The 27058-nt window shown below is 38.2% G+C and overlaps 1 pseudogene; it reads left to right on the top strand.

The window, feature by feature from the left end:
• The first annotated feature begins 1640 nt into the window (after nt 1-1640).
• Nucleotides 1641-24965, top strand: LOC100671949 (polycomb complex protein BMI-1-like; annotated as a pseudogene).
• Nucleotides 24966-27058: the final 2093 nt, after the last annotated feature.

The raw sequence follows: 27058 nt of genomic DNA, 5'->3' as shown, positions 1-27058 counted from the left end.
CATCCTAGTCCAACCGCTTAGGATAATCAACAAATGCAGTTCTTTTCATTTTGACAATGTGATTCTGCTTTCAGAGAGCTAAAATCTTCCTTCCTATTGCTTTCACCCCACTGGTCCTTGCTCTGCCCCAAGAAGCCATGCAGAATATATCTGCTTAGTTTATTTATTATTTGATAAACAAACAAACAAAAAAAAAAAACAAACACTGTTGTCGGAAAGGGCAGAGTAGAACTGCCCCCATAGGGTTTCCAAGGCTGTAATATTAACAGAAGCAGATTGCCACATATTTCTCCCAAAGAATGGCTAGTGGAATGGAACAGCCGACATTGCAGTTAGCAGCCTAGTGCTTAATCACTGGGCCACCAAGTCTCCTTTTTTATACCTTATATTATATCCTATTATTTTATAGTCTTTTAGAAATTTCAACAAAGAGACTGTGTCCTCCTAATCCTTTTCACTTATGACTTAATTTTCATGCCTTGGTTGACTGACGAGGAGCTGTCTGCAGAAACTGAGGCCTGAAAAAAGTTACTCCACCCACGAACTTCAGAAAAAGGCAATGGCTTGCCTATATCTCATATTAGACCTCCCATTAGTTGTCCCACTACATCCTACAGAGTTCCTATATAATGAAAACTGGAAAGTAGCTGCTGCGCCTTCTCTCACCTTAAGGATATTAAGGAGTCAACGCCTGGAAAGGAAATGATACCCAATCATCATCTAACTAATGTGCAGAACTTAATGAATCACATAGCGATTTCATGTCCATTAATTGCATGAGTTCAAGAGGACAAGACCTAATAAGGTATCTGGCATAGATTAAGAACTCAATATGTGGCTGCTTTACTTAATACAGTCATGCAAAACAGCTAGTAAACCCGTTGCTGTCAAATAAATTCCAATTCACAGCAACCCTATACAATTGAAGTTCAGAGAGTTGAAGACATTTGCTCAAATTCATACAGTGAGTACAGTATTTTTTACGCAAATAACATGTGCCTTCTGCATTTGTTTGCCAATCGTGCCCTCCTGCCATGAGGTATTTTCATAAGCGCTGCTATGCCAATTTTTTTACATGTTGCCATAAAAAATTAGCATAACATGCTTATGAAAGTACCTCCTGGGGGGAGGGCATGGTTGGCAAACAAAAGTAGAAGGCACACGTTATTTGCATAAAAATATGGTACTCACAATATGAATTTGAGTAAATCCCTTCAACTCTCTGTTCCACATTATTTGCCTAAAATACAGCAAATGTGGGACTAAGATTCAAATTTAAGACTCCTGACACAAACTCCATGCTCTTTCTTAAAGCAAAAGACAAGGATAAAAGACAAAAATAATGACTATTAATAAACATTGAGTCAGCAAAAATTAATATTTATAAAATAGAATAAGGAAATTAAAAAAAAAAGGAAATATGATATACCAAAAATCTGTATAACTACCGTGGGTTGGAGAAAGAATTACACCAACATTTTAAAATCTCTTGCATGGGAGGAGGCGGGGCCAAGATGGCGGACTAGGTGGACGCTACCGTGGATCCCTCTTGCAACAAAGACTCAGAAAAACAAGTGAATCGATCACATAAACAACAATCTACGAACTCTGAATGACAAACACAGACTTAGAGACGGAGAATGAACAAATACGGGCAGACAGCGATCGTTTTCAGAACTAAGAGCCAGCGTACCAGGCGGGTGACCTTCGGAGCCTGGGCTGGGGCACAGCCCAGGGGGGCAGACGGCACAGACAAGGGGCCCAGCCCTACCCACCCCGAACCTATCCCGGGAGGAAGTCTAGCTGGTTGGCGCGGGCGGCATAGCGGCACAGCCGGTGGGAGAAACACCCGGGAGGCAGTGACTGATCTTGGAGCGGGGAGAGCAGAGTCCCAGCCGGGGAGCCGTCCCGCCGGGAGTTTGGCGGGAGGCAGGCGAGGCATGAGCGTGGGGATCAGCTATATTTTCCTAAAGCGACCCCGGGGGGGCGCCCAGATGTTCGTGAGGGCCACGTACACCCAGTTCGCGCGAGCGGTGCGGCGCACCGGAGGGAGAAATCCCCGGGAGGAAGTGACAGGTCTTGGAGCAGGGAGAGCAGCGTCCCAGCTGGGGAGCTGTCCCGCTGGGATCTTGGCGAGAACAGGCGGGGTGTGAGCGCATTCCCCTGAATAGACCCCGGGGGTGAGCCCAGCTGTTTGTGAGGGCCATGCCCACCCAGTTTACGTGAGCGGTGCGGCGCACCAGAGGGAGAAATCCCCGGGAGGAAGTGACTGATCTTGGAGCAGGGAGAGTAGCGTCCCAGGCGGGGAGCCGTCCTGCCGGGATTCTGGCGGACGGGGGCGGAGCGTGAACGAGGGGATCAGCTCTATATTCTGTGGTGCTACACGCCTAGCTCTCTGATCCCTCCCCCACCCTCCCCAGGTGGCTCCATTAACATCCGAATACCCTGAACCAGAAGGAGAATTCAGATAGGGATCTGACTGCATTTTTTTTTAGCTGATTACCTGGAAAATCTAGTTTCCCAGTGATGGCTCGGAGACAGCAGTCCATATCAAACCACATAAAGAAACAGACCATGACAGCTTCTCCAACCCCCCAAACAAAAGAATCAAAATCTTTCCCAAATGAAGATACAATCTTGGAATTATCAGATACAGAATATAAAAAACTAATTTACAGAATGCTTAAAGATATCACAAATGAAATTAGGATAACTGCAGAAAAAGCCAAGGAACACACTGATAAAACTGTTGAAGAACTCAAAAAGGTTATTCAAGAACATAGTGGAAAAATTAATAAGTTGCAAGAATCCATAGAGAGACAGCATATAGAAATCCAAAAGATTAACACTAAAATTACAGAATTAGAGAACGCAATAGAAAGTCAGAGGAGCAGACTCGAGCAATTAGAATGTAGACTGGGACTTCTGGAGGACCAGTGAATCAACTCCAACATAGCTGGAAAAAAATCAGATAAAAGAATTAAAAAAAATGAAGAAACCCTAAGAATCATGTGGGACTCTATCAAGAAGGATAACTTGCGAGTGATTGGAGTCCCAGAACAGGGAGGGGGGACAGAAAACACAGAGAAAATAGTTGAAGAACTCCTGACAGAAAACTTCCCTGACATCATGAAAGACGAAAGGATATCTATCCAAGATGCTCATCGAACCCCATTTAAAATTGATCCAAAAAGAAAAACACCAAGACATATTATCATCAAACTTGCCAAAACCAAAGACAAACAGAAAATTTTAAAAGCAGCCAGGGAGAAAAGAAAGGTTTCCTTCAAGGGAGAATCAATAAGAATAAGTTCAGACTACTCAGCAGAAACCATGCAAGCAAGAAGGGAATGGGACGACGTATACAGAGCACTGAACGAGAAAAACTGCCAGCCAAGGATCATATATCCAGCAAAACTCTCTCTGAAATATGAAGGAGAAATTAAGATATTTACAGACAAACACAAGTTTAGAGAATTTGCAAAAACTAAACCAAGACTGCAAGAAATGCTTAAGGAGATTGTTTGGCCTGATGACCAATAATATCAGGTACCAGCACAATAGAAGGTCACAAAACAGAACGTCCTGATATCAACGCAACTCAAATAGGGAAAGCACAAAAACAAAGTAAGATTAATTCTAATAAATAAATAAATAAACAAAATAATACACATAACAGGAAATCATGGAAATCAACAGATAAATGATCCCAATAATCAAAAACAGAGCTAAATATAGGAGGCATTGAACTGCCAGATGGAGAGTGATACAAGGCGATATAGAACGATACAAGTTAGGTTTTTACTTAGAAAAATAGGGGTAAATAATAAGGTGACCACAAAAAGGAATATCAATTCCATAACTCAAGAAAAAAGTAACGACTCAACAAACATAAAGTTAAACATTATGAAAATGAGGATCTCACAATCTACTAAGAAAAACGTCTCTGCACAAAAAAGTATGTGGAAAAATGATAAGGCCAACAACACACATGAAAAGGCATCAAAATGACAGCACTAAAAACTTATTTATCTATAATTACGCTGAATGTAAATGGACTAAATGTACCAATAAAGAGACAGAGAATCACGGACTGGATAAAGAAACACAATCCATCGATATGCTGCCTACAAGAGACACACCTTAGACTTACAGACACAAACAAACTAAAACTCAAAGGATGGAAAAAAATATATCAAGCAAATAATAAGCAAAAAAGAAGAGGAGTAGCAATATTAATTTCTGACAAAATAGACTTTAGACTTAAATCCACCACAAAGGAAAAAGAAGGACACTATATAATGATTAAAGGGACAATTGATCAGGAAGATATAACCATATTAAATATTTACGCACCCAATGACAGGGTTGCAAGATACATAAATCAAATTTTAATAGAACTGAAAAGTGAGATAGACACCTCCACATTTATAGTAGGGGACTTCAACACACCACTTTCGGAGAAGGACAGGACATCCAGTAAGAAGCTCAATAGAGACACGGAAGACCTACTTACAACAATCAACCAACTTGACCTCATTGACTTATACAGAACTCTCCACCCAACTGCTACAAAATATACTTTTTTTTTCTAGTGCACATGGAACATTCTCTAGAATAGACCACATATTAGGTCACAAAACAAATCTTGGTAGAATCCAAAACATCTTCTCAGACCACAAGGCAATGAAGCTAGAAATCAATAACAGAAAAACTAGGGAAAAGAAATCAAATACTTGGAAAATGAACAATACCCTCCTGAAAAAAGACTGGGTTATAGAAGACATCAAGGAGGGAATAAGGAAATTCTTAGAAAGCAACGAGAATGAAAATACTTCCTATCAAAACCTCTGGGACACAGCAAAAGCAGTGTTCAGAGGCCAATTTATATCGAAAAATGCACACATACAAAAAGAAGAGACAAAATCAGAGAACTGTCCTGACAACTTGAACAAATAGAAAGTGAGCAACAAAAGAACCCATCAGCCACCAGAAGAAAACAAATAATAAAAATTAGAGCTGAACTAAATGAATTAGAGAACAGAAAAACAATTGAAAAAATTAACAAAGCCAAAAGCTGGTTCTTTGAAAAAATTAACAAAATTGATAAATCATTGGCTAGACTGACTAAAGAAAAACAGGAAAGGAAACAAATAACCCGAATAAGAAACGAGAAGGACCACATCACAACAGAGCCAAATGAAATTAAAAGAATCATTTCAGATTACTACGTAAAATTGTACTCTAACAAATTTGAAAACCTAGAAGACATGGATAAATTCTTAGAAAAATACTACCTACCGAAACTAACACATTCAGAAGTAGAACAACTAAATAGACCCATAACAAAAAAAGAGATTGAAACGGTAATCAAAAAACTTCCAACAAAAAAAAAATCCTGGCCCAGATGGCTTCACTGCAGAGTTCTACCAAACCTTCAGAGAAGACTTAACACCACTACTACTGAAGGTATTTGAAAGCATAGAACAAGACGGAATACTACCCAATTCATTCTATGAAGCTACCATCTCCCTGATACCAAAACCAGGTAAAGACATTACAAAAAAAGAAAATTTTAGACCTATATCCCTCATGAACATAGATGCAAAAATCCTCGATAAAATTCTAGCCAATAGAATCCAACAACACATCAAAAAAATAATTCACCCTGATCAAATGGGATTTATACCAGGTATGAAAAAAAAAATCAGAAAAACCATTAATGTAATCCATCACATAAATAAAACAAAAGATAAAAACCACATGATCTTATCAATAGATGCAGAAAAGGCATTTGACAAAGTTCAACACCCGTTTATGATAAAAACTCTTACCAAAATAGGAATTGAAGGAAAATTCCTCAACATAATAAAGGGCATCTATGCAAAGCCAACAGCCAATATCACTCTAAATGGAGAGAACCTGAAAGCATTTCCGCTGAGAACGGGAACCAGACAAGGATGCCCTTTATCACCACTCTTATTCAACATCGTACTTGAAGTCCTAGCCAGGGCAATTAGGCTAGACAAAGAAATAAAGTGTATCCAGATTGGCAAGGAGGAAGTAAAGCTATCACTATTTGCAGATGACATGATCGTATACATGGAAAACCCTAAGGAATCCTCCAGAAAACTACTGAAACTAATAGAAGAGTTTGGAAGAGTCTCAGGTTATAAAATAAACATACAAAAATCACTTGGATTCCTCTCCATCAACAAAAAGAACACCGAAGAGGAAATAACCAAATCAATACCATTCACAGTAGCCCCCAAGAAGATAAAATACTTAGGAATAAATCTTACCAAGGATGTAAAAGACCTATACAAGGAAAACTATAAAACTCTGCTACAAGAAATTCAAAAGGACATACTTAAGTGGAAAAACATACCCTGCTCATGGATAGGAAGACTTAACATAGTAAAAATGTCTATTCTACCAAAAGCCATTTATACGTTTAACGCACTTCCAATCCAAATTCCAATGTCATATTTTAAGGGGATAGAGAAACAAATCACTAATTTCATATGGAAGGGAAAGAACCCCCGGATAAGCAAAGCATTACAGAAAAAGAAGAAAAAAGTGGGAGGCCTCACTCTACCTGATTTCAGAACCTATTACACAGCCACAGTAGTCAAAACAGCCTGGTACTGGTACAACAACAGGAACATAGACCAATGGAACAGAATTGAGAACCCAGATATAAATCCATCCATGTATGAGCAGCTGATATTTGACAAAGGACCAGTGTCAGTCAATTGGGGAAATGATAGTCTTTTTAACAAATGGTGCTGGCATAACTGGATATCCATTTGCAAAAGAATGAAACAGGACCCATACCTCACACCATGCACAAAAACTAACTCCAAGTGGATCAAAGACCTAAACATAAAGACTAAAACGATAAAGATCATGGAAGAAAAAATTGGGACAACCCTAGGAGCCCTAATACAGGGCATAAACAGAATACAAAACATTACCAAAATGATGAAGAGAAACCAGATAACTGGGAGCTCCTAAAAATCAAACACCTATGCTCATCTAAAGACTTCACCAAAAGAGTAAACAGACCACCTACAGACTGGGAAAGAATTTTCAGCTATGACATCTCCGACCAGCGCCTGATCTCTAAAATCTACATGATTCTGTCAAAACTCAACCACAAAAAGACAAGCAACCCAATCAAGAAGTGGGCAAAGAATATGAACACATTTCACTAAAGAAGATATTCAGGCAGCCAACAGATGCATGAGAAAATGCTCCCGATCATTAGCCATTAGAGAAATGCAAATTAAAACTACGATGAGATTCCATCTCACACCAACTAGACTGGCATTAATCCAAAAAGCACAAAATAATAAATGTTGGAGAGGCTGCGGAGAGATTGGAACTCTCATACAACTGCTGGTGGGATTGTAAAATGGTACAACCACTTTGGAAATCCATCTGGCGTTATCTTAAACAGTTAGAAATAGAACTACCATACAACCCAGAAATCCCACTCCTCGGAATATACCCTAGAGATACAAGAGCCTTCACACAAACAGACATATGCACACCCATGTTTATTGCAGCTCTGTTTACAATAGCAAAAAGCTGGAAGCAACCAAGATGTCCGTCAACGGATGAATGGGTAAAAAAATTGTGGTATATTCACACAATGGAATACTACGCATCGATAAAGAACAGTGACGGATCTCTGAAACATTTCATAACATGGAGGAATCTGGAAGACATTATGCTGAGCGAAATGAGTCAGAGGTAAAAGGACAAATATTGTATAAGACCACTATTATAAGGTCTTGGGAAATAGAAAAAACGGAGAAGAACACATACTTTAGTGGTTACAAAGGGGGGAGGGAGGGAGAGGGCTTTTTATTGATCAATCAGTAGATAAGAACTGCTTTGGGTGAAGGGAAAGACAACACACAATACAAGGAAGGTCAGCCTAATTGGACTGGACTAAAAGCAAAGAGGTTTCCGGGATAAAATGAAAGCTTCAAAGGTCAGAGGAGCAGGGGCTGGGGTCTGGGGAACATGGTTTAAGGAGACTTCTAAGTCAACGGGCAAAATAATTCTATTATGAAAACATTCTGCATCCCACTTTGAATTGTGGCGCCTGGGGTCCTAAATGCCAACAAGCGGCCATCTAAGATACATCAGTTGGTCTCAACCCACCTGGAGCAAAGGCAAAGGAAGAACACCAAGGTCACACGACAACTAAGAACCCAAGAGACAGAAAGGGCCACATGAACCAGAGACCTACATTATCCTGAGACCAGAAGAACTAGTTGGTGCCCGGCCACAATCGATGTCTGCCCTGTCAGGGAGCACCACAGACAACTCCTGAGGGAGCAGGAGGCCAATGGGATACAGACCCCAAATTCTCATAAAAAGACCATACCTAATGATATGAATGTGACTAGAGGAATCCCAGAGACAATGCTCCCCAGAACTTCTGATGGCACAGAACAAGAACCATCCCCGAAGACAACTCATCAGGCATGAAAAGGACTGGTCAGCGGAGGGGAGAGAGATGCTGATGAAGAGTGAGCTAATTAAATCAGGTGGACACTGGAGAGTGTGTTGGCAACTCTTGACTGGAGGGGGGATGGGAAGATAGAGAGAGAGGGAAGATGGCAAAATTGGCACGAAACAAGAGACTGAAAGGGCTGACTCAATAGGGGGAGAGCAAGTGGGAGAAGGGAGTATGATGTATGGAAACCTACATGTGACAGACTGATTGGAATGGTAAATGTTCACTTGAAGCTTAATAAAAATTAATTTAAAAAAATCTCTTGCATGCACCTCGCAAGCTCATCTCTGTCTCTCTTCAATAGTAATATCAAAACTAAAGTTTTTGTTTATAATTCCTTTGCTTTCCTTTAGAGTTTTACACCGTATCTCTGTATCCCCATACAATACCATGTTTTATGTCTGAATGTTTTAAAGCTTATATAAATGAAACTGTATTTAATTTATTCTTACTCTTAAGAAGTACCTTTTTAGTTATATTCTTACAGGTTGCTGTCTCTTCTTACTAATTCATAGGAATTCTTAATATACTCCGAATGTGAGCCCTGTGTTGCTTTTATGTGTTGCAAATATCTCCTCCAGTACGTAGTTTGCCATTTTACTCTCTTAATGGTATGTTATGCTGAACAGAAGCTCTTTTTATCATAAATCAAGTGCTTACATAATAATAGGTCTGTTTCTGGACTCTCTATTCTATTCCATTGGTATATTTGCCTTACACAAATACCACACTGTCTTGATTATTGTAGTTTTATAATAACTCTTGCAAGTCTATCCACCTTCTTCTTTGACAAGAGGGTAAATTTCATAAACAGATTCAATTTCCAAAAACCCTGTCAGGTTGAATTTATATATCAATTTGGGGAGAACTGGTATCATTACAACATGGAGCCTTTTAAGCCATAAACATGTTGTTGTTACGTTTTAGGTGCTGTTACATCAGTTCCGACTCACAGTGCCCTATGTACAACAGAATGAAACACTGCCTGGTCCTGCGCCATCCTTGCAGCCACTGTATCAATCCATCCGTTGAAGGTCTTCCTCTCTTTCCCTGACCCTCTACTTTACCAAGAATGGTGTCCTTCTCCAGGGACTGTTCCCTCCGGATAATATGTCCAAAGTTCATGAGATGAAGTCTTTCCATCTTCGCTTCTAAGGAGCATAATTGCTGTAGTTCTTCCAAGACAGAATTGTTCATTCGTCTGGCAGTCCATGGCATATTCTTCGCCAACATCACAATTCAAAGGCATCAGTTTTTCTTTGGCCATAAACATGCCATATCTCTCTTTAAAGACTTTAATTTATTTCAACAATATTTTATATTGCTCTGTATAAAGCAATATAAAGTCTCTATATCTTCTGTAAGATTTATTTTTAGGTACTTGATGAGTTTTGATGCTATTTAAATAATATGGCTTATTTTATTTTCTATTTCATTTTTTCTGTTGATTAACATTAATATAGATGAATTTACCAATCTATTATGGCATGCACATTTTATGTATTGTTTAAGAAACGCTATTAGAGATATCTCTTTTAAAGCTATAAGACATTATCATTATTGTTTTGTACAATTATTGTTCATCTCAATTTATCAATGTATTTACCACTTTTTTATCCCTAGTGTTTCTTTGACTTTCTATCTGGGGTCGTTTTACTTAGGCTTAAAGAACATTCTTTACATTTTCCTTTAGTATAGATCTATTGATGACAAAAACTTTCACTTTTTCTTTGCTAAAAGTGTTTTTACTATTATTTTAAAGATTCCTTTACTGTGCTTATAATTCTAAGTTGAAATTTTAAAAATATTGTTATTATTATTCTCTGAGCAAAAAAAAAAAGGTGTAATTCCACTACCGTCTGGCTTGCATAGTTGTTGAAAAGTCAGCTATCAATCAAAATATAGTTTTTCTAGGAGTAATGTCTATTTTTCTGAACTGCTTTTAATGTCCTTTTTCTTTAGTTTGCTGGAAGTAATATGACTAGAGAAAAAGGCTGGGCAAAGATTTATTTTTATTTATTGTGCTTTATATTCCCTGGGCTTTTAAATGTAAATTTATGTCTAATATATATAGCTAGTATATCTTCATGTATTATTTCTGTTGATTCTTTTTCTCCTTTACTTATGGGTTCTAACTGGATCTGTGTTAGATCTTCTCAATTTGTCCTCTTAGTCCCTACTTTAAATTTTCCATCTCTTTGTCTTTCTGTGCTGCATTCTTGATAATTTCTTCTGTTCTATCATCCAGGTCACTAATTCTCTGATAAGCTTTGTTCAATTTTCTGTTAAACCTGTCATAGGTCTTTAATTCAATTATTACATTTTTTTCATTTATAGAATTTCTAATTGAATTATTCAAACCTGTTTGCTCATTTTTAAAAATTCTTTCTTGCTCTTTATTCATATTATTTCCAAACTTTAAAATTATTTTAAAATATAAACAATTCTTATTTTGTATTATATGCCAAATAATTTCATTATCTGAAATTTTGATGACCCTACATCTGTTGTGTGTTTTTTCTGCTGGTTATATCCATGGCGTCTTGTTTCTTTCCAGGTTTCAGGATTTCTGGTTATGGAATATTATTTCTTAGCCCCTCATCTACGAGAATTCTTTGAACTTGTGATTATTTTTTTTCCTCCAAAATGAATTTGCATTTGCCTCTGTCATTGGAGGGCACTTTACCCTCTAATGCATGACAGAGGTAAATGCAAATTCATTTTGCCTGGAACACTGTAAAATAAATTGCCAACTTGAGGTTTTCCCATCACCCAGGTGGTATGAATTTTACATTGCAAATTCACATAACAGCTGGATTTTGGTTATGGAGTCTTGTGGAAGATGATTTTCCCACTACACAGCAACAAGCTCCAAGGCAAATAATTTTACTTTTACTCCGCTCTTGGGTGGTTTCATTTCCAGTTGACCCTTATAATGAAGGTATATAGCTCTTTGAGTCCCAGCTTTATTGGTGTATCTCCTATTAGACTACCTATCTTAAAGAAGCTCTGGGATTTGTCTCTTTTCTTCTAGTACCATTAAAACCACCAATGCCAAAGCTCGAATTTACACATTCAGCAAATATTCAGCCAGCTTCGGTGTTCCATTTATCTCTGTTTTCTCACTATCATGTAGTTTTGCCTTGATTTTTCCTTAGTTTCTTGCCATATCATCAAATAATTTTAGCAAGATGTTTAAATATATCTATCCAGAATATTCAGCTATTTCTATGAGTGAGTTGGTCATACTGCCAGAAATTGAAGTTCCATGCTTTTCCTACTAAACTATGTGGACTGGCTCTGCCTAGCTCTTGGTATGGAAACAACCATTGAAAGTGCCATCTTTTCTACTTAGCAGAACAAATAGGTTTTATTATGTTCATTTACAAGGTTATGTTAAAGCAATAAGATTGACTGGTGGCTCTGGAGGTGGAAGAATAAACACATTACTTTCTGCCAAGAACTGGTGACACAAGAAGGATGGCTAGTGAAGTGTTTATTAAGATTGCTTCTCTAATACTAGGAAGTGGAGACCTGAAATGATTGCCGTGTGAAATATCCGGTTAATAGGTGAGTAGTCAGTGCTCTTTTTCTGGCTATGAGGTCACAGATGGCTTGGCAACAAGCCAGATACAGTCCAAAACTTTCTGTCCTGGAGATTAGTGTATGGATATGTGTGTGCGTGAATGTGTGTGTGTGTCTAAGGCAGTCTCCAAAGTCTTGATCAAAGTAAACAAAAGACCAAACCTATTGCCATAGAGTCAATTCTGACTCATTGTGATTCCATGTATTACAGAGTAGAACTTCTCCATAGGGCTTTCTTGGTTGTAACCTTTACAGAAGCAGATTGCCAGGCCTTTCTTCCATGGCACCACTGGTGGGTTCAAACTGCCACTCTTTATATTAGTAGTCAAAAAAAACATTTGCCTCATCCAGGGACTTTTGATCTCAAGTGTATATCAGTAAGTAATTTTTGAGCATATGTAACCTATTTATTTATATGGAAATAAATACATATGGCTATACAAAAATATGGAGCCATGGTGGCACAGTGGTTAAAAGCTCAGCTGCTAACCAAAAAGTTGGCAGTTTGAATCCACCAGCCATTCCTTGGAAACGTTATGGGGCAGTTCTATTCTGTCCTATAGGGCTGCTACAAATTGGAATCAACTTGATTGCAATGGGTTTTTTACATAAAAATATTATACACATTATAAAATATACACAAGGCTGAAAGTTTGAGAAGTAAGTTCTACTTCTAGGTTGACTACTGTGACTTTGGACCAGTCACTGTTTCATAACCATTTATTCAATGAGTACCTTGCCAAACTTCCAGGGCTTTATTATAAAAAATTTTAAAGCAATGTAAAATTTCTGTACAAATATTAATAACTAGTAGAAATTCAAAAGACTTGAGGGCTTGGGAACCAGCACTGTACATCTAAGCAAATGGACCCATATCTGATATTTTACTTAAAAGTTCCTGTGGATGTGGGAGGTGTAAAGAATGGAGAACACTTTGATAAAAGGATTAGACTCTAAGGAAATCCAAATGGGGAGTGGGAGAAGAAGTTGGGGTTTCTATATACAGACTTTATATGGTTCTCTTGGTTATAAGAAACGCACTTGTTTCTCGAAGTATGGAGGATTTATTTTAAGGACATTTCCCCAGGAGCAAAGGAAAAGCAAATCATCTGGTATTCAGAAAAAGAGGGAACTATAGAATGGGTCTATACTCAAAGAAGTTCCAGGTACTTCAGCAAATGGAGGTTATGGCTGTTTACTCTAGTGGTCTTCCATGAATGGAAGTTAGCTACTCTCTTTGGTTGTTCCATTCACCTCTTAATTATGGCTAGTTTTATCACCTTCTTCTCTGCCTCCTAGCTTCTGCTTACTTTGGTTTTAGTCCTCATAACTTAGGCTTGGAATTGGCCCACCATGGTTGTCTTTGTCTCTCTTTACCTCACAATATTTCAGAATCTGGTCCTACTGCTAACTGCTGCCTTCTCTCTGTATTTCTTAGTTCAACTTCTCCAAAGTTGGAGAACTTCCCAAGCACGTATTTTTTTAAAGAGACAATGCCATAGGTCACTGGCCAGTTTATGGCTTGGCTAATATTTCATTGAGTTTGCATCCCTAGTTTAGTAACTATGACCATGCATGGCAGTAAAGTCATATCCTACTTTAGTAGGGGTTGAGAGTGTGGGTTGGCTACCTGTAAGAAGCTGTGGGTGGAGGAGGTGTCCGGATGAAATCTAGAACACAGTGAATAATGTGTGGACCACAGTGTACAAATTACCAGTTGGTATTTCTTAGTATAAAGTCCAAGGACTTTTGGAAAAAAGAGATTTCAGAGGCTCAGCCATTTAGGTTAACCAGAGACCAAAGAGAGAAGAACACTTCCCCTTCTTTCTACTAGAAAACAAATGTAGCCCTCCTGTCTCCTTTCTGGGCTTCTTTGTGACTAAGTAAGTGCTTGGGGATGAATCTTTGGGCTCTGGGATTTGTGTCCTCTCAGTGCCCCTCCTGTTGGCTCAGTAAGTGACTCCTTTATGGCTATTTTCTTGATATTTTACTGTTTCTTTATTATCCAAGTGTCATCTTTTATTTTCCTTGTGAACAGTCAAGCTGAGAAATGAGCTTTATATCTCAAGTAGTTTAGAGCCAACATTAATTTCATGCCCTATTATTAATGGGCTGTTTTTTTTAGCACCATTTTTCTCCTTGTGCTATCAGGAAAAAGCTATTAACCCTTTTGTCAAGTGCCCTCTCTTTCTACTTGTCACCAACTTGCCTTTCCCTTTCATCTGGATGGAGCAGCATCTTGAAATGTATGTTGTATCACTCTTTTTTCTTCACCCTTGTTTCTGCCCATGACCACCTGGTTGGAAAGCCCGTCAAACAATGTCAAGTAGCCTGTCAGTCAACTTGTCACCCCGAAGACACATCAGTTGGAAAGAGAGCTAGATAATCTTTCATCCTGTATGACAATTAGCTAGTACATCAGTCAGCCAGAGAATCAGACAGTCATATAGTCACCAAGGCTATATATCAATCAATCAGTCTGTCAGATAACCTATCAATCATCAGATAGCCCATCAATCATTTGTCAGGTAGAAGGCAGTAACTAAACAATCAACCTGAAAGGCAACTAATCAGACAAACAGGCAGAAAGTTTGACCAATAGACCATTAGCCAGTCAGTCAGCCAGTCATTCAATGACTCAGTCAGCAAGTCAGCCTATCAAGTAAAATGAATTTTCCAATCACTCCGTCAGTGTGTAAGTCAGCCAGTTAGACATTTATTTCGTTCACCAGCAGGTGAGTCAATCAGCCAGCCAACATAGCGAAAGGCTAAACTATGGATCCTTCTTTGACATTAAGGTGCTTACAACAATCTGGATGAGATAAACAAATCTTACCATGGATTAGATCACACTTCACACCTTGATTGTCACAGTCTAAGAGAGCAGGGCTACTGCTAGGACATATAGTGCCTTTGTGTAAATTACAGAAAGACATCTCCCCACAGAAGACAAATGTCAAAAATGGGCAAACTCTGGGATTGATTAGAAAAGTAACACTTTCTTGAGTCCTGACAGCCCCAAACCAGGGCCCAAGACTTGGCTAGAAAAGTGTGGGCTGAATTTCATGCCCTCTGCCTCTGAGTTAGAGGCCCTTGTGCAATAAACCTTATACAACCATTTGTTATGGTCCTGTCAGAAAGACTTTTCCTGGCACAACCTAAAGTAACTTCCAGTGTGCCTGATTGTCTCTGTCAACTTAGTATCATCAAATTTGCAACTGCATTTCTCAGGATATCTCTTCTCTCAGGTTAGTTTGACAACAAGTGGCACCTGCACGAGATTTGGAAGAAGAGAATATTCTGTGCAAGCAATTGCACCCAGACAACCAGGCAGAAGTGAGATTTACAGCCATTTCTCCATGAGCTCTTAAGATATACCTGCTCCACTTCCCTGGTCTTTGCAGCCACAGGAGTGGGACACCTGGGGGCATTTTTTTTCTCTCCAAATTTTTTTACTTATTTTTTCTTTCTTTTTCCCTTTTTCTTTTTGTTCTTCTCCATTTCACAATTTCTTATCTCTTGACTCCAATGGCAAGCTCCTTTAGCACTCTTTTTTTGTGTTTGTTTGTTTTTGGCTCCTGTTTCTATCTCCTCTCTCTCCTCTTGCCCATACCCATATTAGCTCCATACATCACAAACTCCCCCCTCCTTCCTCCCTATCTGCACTGTGCACTGAATATCACACCCCTGAGCAGCACGGGCACAGCCTACTTGAACCTCCCATCACTAACTCTTGGCCCACCCTGTCACCCCTAGTATATGCCACAAACAACCCATTCCAGCCCCTCCCCTTCAGCTGTAACTACCCTGCTGCACCATAGCTGAGTGACTGGCCCTGCCCTTTGGACAAGGAGGTGAAAAGTATCATGACCACAGATGAGCAAACAACAAAGAATGTACAGCACGACTGCTCAGACTTAACCAAATAAAACAAAAAAGCAGGACAAAACAAACAAATCTACAATCAACAAACAAATAAAATAACTACTGAATGTCCTAAAGACAGCAGATAATATCAAAACATAGAAAAAAAACAGGATAGGATGGTTCCAGTAGGTGTCCAATATAAAACACCAGATGACTTTCCAGTAGCAGAAAACGCACTAGAACTATCTGACAGGGAACTGAAATCTCTAATATTCAGAGCTATCCAAGAGTTGGAAACCCTGGTGGCATAGTGGTTAAGTGCTGTGGCTCTTAACCAAGAGTTTGGCAGTTCAAACCTACCAGGTGCTCCTTGGGAACTCTACAGGGCAGTTCTACTCTGTGGCTGTGAATCAGAATCAACTCGATGGCAGTGGGCTTGGTTTTTTTTGGCTTATCCAAGAATTGAAGCAAAAAGAAGACAAAAATGAGGAAAAACAGTCAAATTTATAGAAAAGACCAAAAAATTCATGGAAAATACAGGAAAAAATGGAATAATTCAGGAAAACAATACAGGAACAAAATGCTAAAATAAATTTACAACTAGAAAGCATACAAAAACAACAATTAGAAATCCAAAAGATAAACAACAAGATTTCAGAAATGGACAGTTTCATAGAAGGGCTAAGGAGCAGGTTTGAAATGATGGAAGACAGAATCAGCGAAATTGAAGACAAATACTTCTATACAACTCTTTTTGAGGAAAAATCAGATATAAGAATGAAGAAACCCTAAAAATTATGTGGGAAAATCAAAAGCAAAAATTTGCGAGTGATTGGAGTTCCAGAGCAGGGGAAAAAATGGAAAAGAGGGAGAGGATCATTGAAGAATTGCTGACAGAAAACATCCCTAATATCATGAAAGATGAAAAGCTGACCATCCAAGAAGCTCAACGAACCCCATATAGGATAGATCCCCAAAGAAAATTACCAAGGCATATCATATCATAATCTCACTCTCTAAAACCAAAGACAAAGAAAAAATCCTGAGAGCAGCTGGAAAAACAAAAAGTCACATACAGAGGAGGAACAATAAGACTAAACTCTGATAGTTCAACAGAAACCACGCAGGTAAGAAGGCAATGGGATGACATATAAAACCTTGAAAGAAAAAAAATTCCAACCAAGAATAATATATCCTGCAAAACTCTCATTCATATAAAAAAAAATTTTTTTTTTTTAGGATGGTGATATTAGGACATTTCAAGATAAAAAGAAATTAAGGGAATATGTAAAAACCAAACCAAACTTAAAAGATTTGTTAAAGGGAGTCTTTCAGTTAGAGAACCAACAACATCAGACAACAACCTGAATCTAGGACACAGAAGAGCACCACCCGGATACCAACTTAGGCAATGAATTCTCAAAGATAAAACAAAACTGAAAGATTTACAACAGGAAACCAGGGAGGTCAATCTATAAATGACAACAGCATCAGAACAATAAAAGAGGGAATAAACGGTGCGGGTATAGAACTTCCAAAGTCAAGGTGATATCAAGTAATAAAAGTATGGTTTAAAATTAGGAAGATACAGGGAAATTTCATAGTAACCACAAAGAAAGTTAACAAACCTCATCAAAATAAAGAAGAAAAATAAAAGGTCTCAATACAAACAAAATTTTTCAAATACAGAAGAAAATCAGCACAGGAGAGTAGGAGGAACAAAGGAAATGTCAGCACCACAAAAAAAGCACTACAAAATGACAATAAATTCATACCTATCAATAATTACACTGAATATAAATGGCCTAAATGCACCCATAAAGAGATAGAGAGTGTCAGAAGGGATTAAAAAACAGGATCCATCAATATGCTGTCCACAAGCATCACACCTTAGAAACAAAGACATAAATTTATTAAAAATCAAAGGATGGAAAAAAGTATATCAAGCAAATAACTGCCAAAAAGAGCAGGAGTGACAATACTAATCACAGACAAAATAGACTGTAAAACAAAATCCACCACAACAAAGAAGGGCAAAATATAATGATAAAAGGGATGAGCCATCATGAAGACTCAACCATAATAAACATCTATGCACCCAATGACAGGTCTCCAAAATACATAAAACAAACTAATAGCACTGAAAAGAGAAATTGACAGTTCCACAATAATAGTAGGAGGCTTTAACGCACCGCTGTCAGTAAAGGACAGAACATCTAGAAAGAAACTCAGCAAAGACACAGAAGAGCTTAAGAGCACACTCAGCCAACTTCACCTCATAGACATATATAGAACATTCCACCCAATAGCTGCAAAGTACACATCCTTTTCCAATGCACATGGAACGTTCTTCAGAGCAGACCACGTCTTAGGCCACAGAGCAACCCTCAACAAAATCCAAAACATTGAGGTAATGCAAAGTATCTTCTCTGACCACAACACCATCAAAGTAGAAATTAACAACAGGAAGAGCAAGGAAAAAAATCAATTACTTGGAAACTGAATAACACCCTGCTTAAAAACCACTAAGTAATAGACAAAATAAGGGATGGAATAAAAAAATTCCTAGAATTACATCATACCAAAACCTTTGGGACACAGCAAAGGCAGTCCTCAGAGGTCAATTTATAGCAATATATGCTCACATCAAAAAAGACAAAAGGGACAAAATCAAAACATTAGCTACACAACTTGAACGAGAGAAAGAGAATGGCAAAAGAAGCCCACAGCCACCAGAAGAAAGGAAATAATAAAGATCAGAGCAGAAATAAACGAAATAGAGAGAAGAAAAACAATAGAAAGAATCGACAAAATCAAAAGTTGGTTCTTTGAAAGGATCAACAAAATCGACAAACCACTGGCCAAGTTGACAAAAGAAAAACAGGAGAGAATGCAAATAACCCAGATAAAAAATGAAATGGGGACACTACAACAGACCCAACTGAAATAAAAAGGATCATAGCAAAGTACTATGAAAAACTATACTCCAACAAATTTGAAAACCTGGAGGATACATACAAATTTCTAGAAATGCACCACCTACACAAACTAACACAAAGTGGTGTTGAAAATCTGAACAGACCCAGAACAAGAGAAGCAACTGAGAAGGTTAAAAAAAAAAAAAAAAAAACTAACAACAACAACAAAAAGCCCTGGCCCAGATGGCTTTGCTGGAGAATTCTCCCAAACATTCAGAGAAGAGATTACACCAGTACTTCTCAAACTATTTCTGAACATAGAAAAGGAAGAGATACTTCTGAATTCACTCTATGAAGCCAACACAATGCTGATACCAAATCCAGGCAAAGACACCATAAAAAAAGAAAATTACACATCAATATCTCTCATGAATATAGATGCAAAAATTCTCAACAAAATTCTAGCCAATAGAATTCAGCATCATATCAAAAAAAATACTACACCACTGCCAAGTAGGATTCATACCAGGTATGCAAGGATGGTTCAAAAAAAAAATTTTTTTTTTATGCAAGGATGGTTCAACATTAGAAAATCAAAGTAATCCACCATATAAATAAAAGAATCACATGATCATCTCAATCGACACAGGAAAGGCATTCAACAAAGTCCAACAGCCATTCCTGATAAAAACTCTCAATAAAATAGGTATAGAAGGGAAATTTCTGAACATAATAAAGGGCATCCATGCAAAACCAACAGCCAACATCATTCTTAATGGAGAGAGGCTGAAAACATTCCCCTTGAGAACAGGAAAAAGACAAGGATGCCCTTTATCACCACTCCTATTTAACATTGCCCTGGAATTCCTAGCTAGAGCAATAAGGCAAGAAAAAGGAATAAAGGGCATCCAGATTGGTAATGAAGAAGTTAAACTGTCCCTATTTGCAGATGATATGATACCATACATTGAAAACACAAGACTCCACATGAAAACTTTTGGAACTAATAGGAAGATTCAGCAGAGGAGCAGGATACAAGATAAATATACAAAAATCAGTCAGGTTCCTATACACCAATAAAGAGAACGATGCAAAGGAAATCAGGAAAACAATACCATTCAAAATAGCCCCTGAAAAAATAAAATAGTTAGGAATAAATCTAACCAGGGATGTAAAAGACCTGCACAAAAAAAAAAAAAATCCTTCAGCCAAAGATTGGACAGGCCCATAAAACAAAATGAGACTAAAGGGGCACAGCAGCCCTGGGGCAAGGACTAGAAGGCAGGAGGGGACAGAAAAGCTGGTAATAAGGAAACCAAGGTTGAGGAGGAGAGTGTTGACATGTTGTGCGGTTGTTAACCAATGTCGTGAAACAATATGTGTACTTATTGTTTAATGAGAACTAGTTTGTTCTGTAAACCTTCATCTTAAGTACCATTTAAAAAAACGAGAAAAAGACACACCTGCTTCATGAGCCTAAGATTATAGGTAGGAACTTCCTGGAGATTCTGGAGAATTTTAGCATCTTCCCCATGAGCTCTTGAAAATCACTCACTTTTGTGTTTCAGAATAAAATCATTGTCAGCAACTCCCTTATCTTCTGCTCTTGCAGCTCATATAACAGCTGTGTAAGCCCCTATTTTCTATGTTAAAGCTCTTCACAACTACAGTACATATATACAGTGTCTTCTGTTTTCTTTACCAAACTCTAATTGATACATTCATAAAAAAAAAAAGAAACCCATTGCTGTCGAGTTGATTCACATTACCCTGTTCAGTTCCATAACAGCACTTACAACTAATTAATATCCCTTGGTTTATTTTTGACCTTTCCTACCAGAATTGAAATACCAAGAAAATAGGGACCTCTTTATTTTTATTTTTGTTCAGTATAGCATCTCTGATGCTAGAACAGAGCCCAAGATATAGTAAGGTCTTAAGCGATGTTGTCAAATGACTGAATAAGTCATTGATAAACACTGAAAATAATTTCTTACACTTCTGCAACACATTAAGCTTTATTCCTTGCAAATAACTTTCTTTCAATTATTAGATTTCATTTACACAATAGACCTGTGAAATAGGTGGGGATTCTTATTCTCATTTGATAGGTGGGGATAGTAAAGCTTTACTTGTAACCCTAAACAATTTCCTCATGTTACCAGCAGTTGATTGTCAGAGTGGGAAAGTGAACACAGACATATTGACTCCTATTTTGGTCATCCTTCTCTCTATATAAAGAAATTCTAACCATGGTAATAGGAAGAAGATTGAGGCCAAGCTTTGTGAGTTGTTTGAAGAAGAGGGAAGGCACCAGAGACTGATGAACTTGTTGGTCTCTGTGACCCACAACTGGCTTAAAAGCAAAATCATGAGGACTCAACAGGCCCATCCCAAGAGAAAATAGTGAAGTGAGTGGGGAGCTTTGTTTTTCCTTTGGATTCCTTGTTCCCAGAATCTAGGTCTAACTTTGGCTGCCTGTCCCTCAAAGCTATCCTCAGCTTCCCCCCTGGTTTGGGCTTTCCTTAACTCCTTCTACCTCTTTCAGTAAGTGTCACCCCCTATTGTTTTAGGGAGTACCTGATGCCTCACGTTTTTAGCCATGCTGGTATGCAAAGGGCTTAAGAGAGAAGCACATTATCCACTCCAAGGTAACATTTTGGTATTTCAACCTGGAGACAACACCTTAACTCAAAAGAGTAAGTTGAATGGTGACATTTCAGGAGCAGTTCAAGGCCAGGGGACAAGAGATTGGTGTTGAGGTTTTGTTACATTTTGTTGTTTGTAGTTAGGGATTTTCCAGCATCCTGAAAATTCCTTAGAGATGACATGCAGGCAGATTCTTCTGTTGGGAGCTCCAACTTGGGAACCTGGCTCTTGAATACTCCCCAAACCCAAACCAAAACCAAGCCTGTTGCGGTCGAGCCAATTCTGATTCATAGCGACCCTACAGGACAGAGTAGAACTGCCCCTTAGGGTTTCTAGGGAGCAGCTGGTAGACTCAAACTGCTGACCTTTTGGTTAGCAGCCAAGGTCTTAACCACTGCACCACGAGTGCTCCGAATATTCCCCAGTGGGGCAGAATTAGTTTGATTTCATCTATCTCAAATTCAGAAGTAAATAACTCACATTTGCTGAACATCTATTTTGTGCTAGACTTGCCCTCTGTTCTAAGAACTTTCATATACACCATTGTGACAGACTGCAAGTTGCCTCTATCCATTCTCCCCTTCTTCCTTACAGACTCATGATTTTGTTTGAGGCAATGATGCACCCAGTTAAAATGCTCTCCTCCCCGGGCTCCCTGCAACTAGTTTGGTCATGTGACCCAGTGTGGCTAAAGAAATGTAAGCAAAAGACCACTGGGTGAGGCTTCCAGGAAAGACTTATTTTTCCTGACAAAAGGGGATAGACTCAACTGGCACGCACCCTTTGCCTTTTTCCCTCATCCGTTTGTCATGCCTGGAATATGATGTCAACTTGAGAGTACAAGGAAAAAGGTACATGCTGAGGATGGTGAAACCAAAAAGCACAAGAACCCTGGATTCTTAATGATTCTGTGGAACCACTGTTCCAATCATCGATGGCCTATTTCCAGACTTTTTGTTAGTGACCATCATTTATTAAAGTCACATTAGTTGAATTTCTGTTACACGAAGTCAACACAATCCTAACTGATAAAATAATCTCATTTAATCTTCCTACTAACACTATGAAGTAGGTTTTATTATTCCCATTGGACAGATGAGGAAACAAAGGCTCAGGTTAGGAGATTTGTCTATGTCTTATAGCTTGTAAGTGGCAGGGCCTAGACCCAAATCTAGACCTGTCTGACTCCAGTTCCTGTGCTTTTTCTTCTATACCGTTATGTGCCAGCTTTATGACTGGATAGCCTGTTTCTTGAAGAGAGAGAGATTGTGTGTGTGTGAGTGAGACAGACAGAGAAGGAGAACAGAAATCTTTTGAGAGAAGATGAAGAACCTCATTGTTCAGGCATTTTACTAGGTTCCTGATGGTATTGGGTCATATGCAAATAAGATATGTCTGTAGGAAAAGACCAGGAAACCTTGTTCTTCCCTTCTAGGAGCTCTGGTCTGAGATCGATACACCTGCCCTAAGCATTTATCTCCATTTCCATAGCATTATCAGAACCACTTTTTGCCCTTAGGTGTAGCATTCATCCATTTATCCATTCATTTAATGAACATTTACCAGGCATCTTCTCTGAGCCAGGCACATCAGAAATAGAACTGAAATAAGATTACAGAGACTTGATTCCTAGTTCTGGTACCACCACTAGCTTACAGTATGAGTTCTAGGTCTCAGTCACCCCATCTATATAAGAGGATATTAGACTAGATGATTACTAAGAAACTTCTAAGCCTTGACAGACTAGGTTTCTTTAAATAGAGTCAAGTTCATCTGGAAACGTTTTAGGGCCAGATCACGACAGACCTTGAGTACCTTTTGAGGTGTCTGAACTTTCCTTGTAGACAATAAGAAGCTAATGGAAGTTTTTTGAGGAAACACTCTAGTAAGATTTCTGAGTTAAAACTGTAGCTTTCTAATTTCCTAGTTGTGTGTTCTTGGGCAAGGGCCTTAGTCTTTGTCTCAGTTTCTATAAAATGGTAACAGTTGTACCTATAAAAAAAAAAAGCATAGAGTTATTAGTAAAAAAAAAAATAGGATTAATAAAATAATGAATTTAAAAAGCCCACAGCACAGTGCCTGGGAAATAGAAAGTGATTAATACATGGTAACCATGATTATTGTTATTCTTTTTCTGCCTTCTGCTTTCTACACCCTTCCTCTATTTCCTAGTTAGGTTATTGGTTCTCCCTCTCTCCTTTTACTACGTCGCTACAAAAAGAAACAGCCTTCCTTGTTAAAACAGAATTAGGTGGCCTGGAGGGTGGAGAGATGATGGTGAGGGAGCCCCGATTCAGATTAGAAACACCTTCCAGGATGGCAGATCACTCTGGAAGGAGCTCAGAGCTTGGGGCAGGGGGTGGGAGAGGCTCCTGAACCGGTGAGAGTTGAGCACTTCAAGTCTTGGCTCCTCCCATCTGAGCTCATTGTCTTTTCTACCCTTTTGGATCACCTCTTGCCAGCTGCTTTCCTGGGATCTTTTATCACAAAAAAGTGCATCAAACAACCAGAATCAAAGTCTCTGAGCTAAATCCCCACTTAATGTGAGTGCTTTATGGAGCAGTTCATTGATGTCACTATCATAACAAAATGTACGTAAAACATATGTTATGTGTTACCTGCAGACCAGCAAATATTGTCCTGTGATGTCCAAGTTTACAAAACCAGACCACCCCTGAACATAAGGTCAGATAAAACTCTTCCATATATGGAACACAAATTAGTTCCAGGCCTTCTAAAAAATGAAACAAAGAGAAGGGATTTTTATGCAAATCATCTTCAGTTGACGCTGCCAGTGGCTCTAAGGAAAATAGAGAAGTTGCAGGTGAATTATAAGAGAATTGTAACTGATGATGAGACAATAAGCTTCTCCACTGCATTTTTTGACCAGAAGAGATTGAATCAGAAAGTAAACAAAGTCAAAGAGAAATCTAAGGCGGAAGTGAATAATAAAATACATCAGAGATGTCCAGCAGCAATGATTATGATTAGCCTAAATTTTATTTTAAGGATGTTTCTCAGAAGCAAAACGGACAAACCTAATACTTTCCCAACTGATGTCATGTATGAAGAGAAATCTTTAAAGGATGACTATACACTAATGGATATCTCCTACATTTATACCTAAAGGAAATATGGGTTTTTTCCTTTGAAATATAGTCAGAGAGATAGGCTGGCATACGCTGGAGAACTAAAACTGTGACTCTGGGAATGGCAAGGGCAACAGACCAACAGGAGGTATTTGCTCTACCTCTTCTTGTTTGATGAGCCCCAATACTCCAGTCTAGTCTTCTCATCCTCATTTTCCTCCCATTTCCAGGCCTATAAGTGGAATCAATAACCATCAATCTTCCTTTGCCAGTAGACCTCAGAAATCATTAGTAAATGGGTTGCCAGCAACTTCATCTGGTTGATACCTGAGACTGTTAAGAAAAAAAAAATCCCTGAATTATAATTTATCTTTGTGCTGTTACAGCTTTATAGATGCTAATACATGTGACTACGGTCCAATTTGCTTTCTTTTGTAGTAACATTAATTTGGGCTATAAAAGATGTACTGGATGTGACGTTCATATGTATGTTAATTGCAAAGAAAGATTATTCCCATAAAGAATTGGTTCTGTAGAGTCAGAGAATATTTTTTTCTCTGTGAAATGATTTCTGTAACAATTGTTTCGATTTGGAAATATTCTGCAGTGCATATAAGCACTGGGCCATAGTTTGCTGGAGTCTCTGGGTGGTGCAGTTAACTGACTCAGCTGCTAATTGAAAAGTTGGAGGTTTGAGTCCACCCAGACACACCTTGGAAGAAAGTCCTGGTGATCTACTTCCAAAAAGTCAGCCCTTGAAAGCCCTGTGAAGAACAGCTCCACTCTGACACACACGGGGTCGCCATGAGGCGGGGTAACTGGTTGCCCCAGACTTAATGGCAGCCAGGATGGTGGAGCTCTGGGGGTGCAGCGGTTAAGTGTTTGGCTGTTAACCAAAAGGGTGGCAGTTTGAATCCACCGGCCTCTCCTTGGAAACCCTATGGGGCAGTTCTACTCTGTCTTCTGGGGTTGCTGTGCGTCGGAATTGATTCGACGGCCAAGGAGAATTTAGTATGGTAGAGTTTGTTAATCTCAACACCTACATTACATTTTCCTGAATTGTTCTTATTGTTATGCTGTTTATGAACTGGTAGAAAACAAGTACCTTTTGTTTTTAAATTCAACAAAATAAAAAAAAAAGATGCATACAATGATATATTCTCTGTCCTCTGTGTAATTGTGAATAGCTCTTTCTTGTGTATTTAACCCTTTTGATTGCTGTGTTTCATTTTTACTTCTCTGTTGCACAGAATCCATCAAAAGAAAGTAAACTTCAGTTTTACAATTTGTGTGCTTAAAAGTGGGTACTACTGTTTATTTCACTGACTTGTTTAACTTATTCTCCTTTGTATGAATCAGATGGAATTACGCTTGTTGTACAATGCCATATTGCTACAGGAAACAATATTGTATGATGCAATACTGTATTTCATGTACTTGGAAATGGTTGTTAAAATTCTCCAAACTGATTTGACTTTTGCAGATACCCTGTGTTTTGAGCCTTACTTATAATCGCATATTTTTAATGTGGATATATAATTCCAGGAGCCCTGGTGGTGGTGCAGTGGTTAAGAGCTCAGCTGCTAACCAAAAGATCAGCTGTTCGAATCCATCGATTGCTCCTGGGAAATCCTATGGTGCAGTTCTACTCTGTCCTATAGGGTGGCTATGAGTTGGAATCAACTTGACAGCAACGGATTTGGTTTTTTGGTTATATAATACTGAATTCTGTTCCATTGAAAGCAACTGTAAAATCATTGTAATGTTAGCCTTTTTCCAATAACACATTTATTATTTTTATGTTTAAATGTTGCAGTAAAGAAAAACTTTTAACCAAGGAATATGGGAAAAAAAGTATTCCTTTTCTGAAATTTGTTTATTAGTTATGACAGAATTAATGTGTTCTTAAAAGGTACATCCATCATTATAATCATAAAGCAAGGTTTAAAATAAAAAGTTTAAATAAACCAGCAAGTTCTTTTTTTGTTTAGTTTTTTTTAAAAAAATATGTGGCATGACAGTATTTTCTAATTTGAGTTACCTTAACAGTTATAAACAATGCAATATATCTCCTCTCTAATATCTGAAAATAGAACCCATTGATGGTGACTTTCTACAGGTATTAATTTTTAAATAGAGTGAGCATGTTGACTTTAAAAATGAACAACTTCAAATTTCATTTTGTGTTTTGCTTTGGTCAAACTTTGTTTATCACTCATCAGTTATTTGTGAGGGTGTTTATATGAATATTGTTTCATATTTGTATGGGAAAATTGTAGCTAAACATCTCATTGTCCCCAGTCTGCAAAGAAGAACAGTTCTATTGCATTGTTTGGCTTAGAGTCATTAAATTGTTACATATGCATATTAAAAAATACAGAACAGGGAACATCTTAGATTTTGTAAAAGAAGAGCTC

This window comes from Loxodonta africana, chromosome X (genome assembly GCF_030014295.1).
Source record: "Loxodonta africana isolate mLoxAfr1 chromosome X, mLoxAfr1.hap2, whole genome shotgun sequence".
Classification (NCBI taxonomy): domain Eukaryota; kingdom Metazoa; phylum Chordata; class Mammalia; order Proboscidea; family Elephantidae; genus Loxodonta; species Loxodonta africana.
The sequence above is the reverse complement of the archived record's forward strand: the minus strand, read 5'-3'. Positions and strand labels throughout refer to the sequence as shown.